Source organism: Macrobrachium nipponense, chromosome 4, assembly GCF_015104395.2.
Source record: "Macrobrachium nipponense isolate FS-2020 chromosome 4, ASM1510439v2, whole genome shotgun sequence".
Lineage (NCBI taxonomy): Eukaryota > Metazoa > Arthropoda > Malacostraca > Decapoda > Palaemonidae > Macrobrachium > Macrobrachium nipponense.
Genome location: NC_061100.1, coordinates 99,614,640 through 99,616,610, shown reverse-complemented (window position 1 = coordinate 99,616,610; position 1,971 = coordinate 99,614,640).

Here is a 1,971-nt window from a genome sequence, read left to right as displayed (position 1 = left end):
AAAGAGAGAGAGAGAGAGAGAGAGAGAGAGAGAGAGAGAGAGAGAGAGAGAGAGAGAGTGAGGAAAGGTAGGAAGAGAGACAGACAGACAGACAGACAGACAGACAGGTAGGAAAAGGGAGGAGAGAGAGAGAGAGAAAGGTAGGAAGAGAGAGAGAGAGAGAGAGAGAGAGAGAGAGAGGCAGAGAGAGAGAGAGAGAAAGGTAGGAAGAGAGGGAGAGAGGGACAGAGAGAGAGAAAGAGAGAGCTAGTGCGTGTGTGTGTGTGTGTGTGTGTGTGTGTGTGTGTGTGTAAGTTCCTAAAACATCTCAATTTTTCCAGCTCAGTTTTTCCAGAGAGAGAGAGCCATTTGCCGTGCACGGGCTCTTTCTCTGAAACAGACAGACGTACAGACAGACAGACGAGGAGAAATCATCACTTCGTCACGAATCGAATTGTTTCGAAAGTCTCCCCTTTAAAAAAAAGAAAAGAAATCCTCAGGAAAAATCTCTCTTTGAACTAGTACATTTTCTTCCCCTGTTCCCTTCTATTTCCTTCTTCTGTTTCCTTATTTTATTTATTTTCTATTTTCTTTTATTTTTTTCATCCTCCTCTTCTCCGGCCAAAGCATCGCAGGAATTAATCACAAGAAATAGCAAACTAAATTAAGGCAACTTTGTTCTCTCTCTCTCTCTCTCTCTCTCTCTCTCTCTCTCTCTCTCTCTCGGCACTTCCCCCATTGGATGCATTTACAGGATATCCACTCCAGCCTGAGGTAAAATTTTAATTAAGTTTATCAGAACTCCTGCATCAGCAGCAGCAGAAGGGGCGGCGCCACAAGGTGGCGGAGGCCGAAGGGAGTGGAAATTTTAGGATTCCAGGATTTTTCCAGGATTTTTCAGGATTCCAGGATTTTTCCAGGATTTCAGGATTCCAGGATTTTTCCAGGATTTCAGGATTTTTCAGGATCCCAGGAAATTGCAGGATTTTCCAGGATTCCAGGATTTACCAGGATTCCAGGATTCCAGGATATTTCCAGGATTATAGGATTTTTTCAGGATTCCCGTATTTTCCAGGATTCCACGATTTTTTCAGGATTCCAGAATTTGCCAAGATTCCAGGATTACAGGATTTGCTAGGATTCCAGGATTTTTTCAGGATCCCAGGATTTTCCATGATTCCAGGATTTGCCAGGATCCCAGGATTTTTCAAGGATTCCAGGATTTTTTCAGGATTCCATGATTTTTCCAGGAACCCAGGATTTCCCAGGATTCCAAGATTTGCCAGGGTCCAAGGATTTTCCCAGATTTCAGGATTTTCCCGGATTCCAGGATTTTGCAGGATTCTAGGATTTTCCATGATTCCAGGATTTTTCAGGATCCCAGGATTTTCCAAGATCCCAGAATTTGCCAAGATTCCAGGATTTTTCCATGATTCAGGATTTTCCAGAATTTACCAGGACTTGCCAGGATCCCATGATTTGTCCGGATTCCAGGATTTTCCAGGATTGCAGGATTTTCACAGGAACCCGGGATTTTTCCAAGATTCCAGGATTTTCCAGGATCCCAGGATTTTACAAGGATTCAGGATATTTCCAGGATTCCAGGATTTTTCACGATTCCAGGATTTTCCAGGATTCCAGGATTTTTCAAGGATTCCAGGATGTTACCAGAATTCCAGGACTTTTCCAGGATTCCAAGATTTTCCAGAATTCCGGGATCTTTCCAGGATTCCAGGATTTTCCAGAATTCCAGGACTTTTTCCAGGATTTCCAAGATTTTCCGGAATTCCGGATCTTTCAGAATTCCAGGATTTTTCCAGAATTTTTCCAGGACTTCAATTGATCTTTTTTGCTTTGTCTTTCACTGGCTGGTCCGGGAATAAGGCTCCAAGTGTTGGTATAAAGCCACCTTATTCTATTACAAAAAAAAGGATATTTTTTTGCCGTCAGTGCACCACGCATATTGCGCTGTAGGCATTACATAAGGTTCTT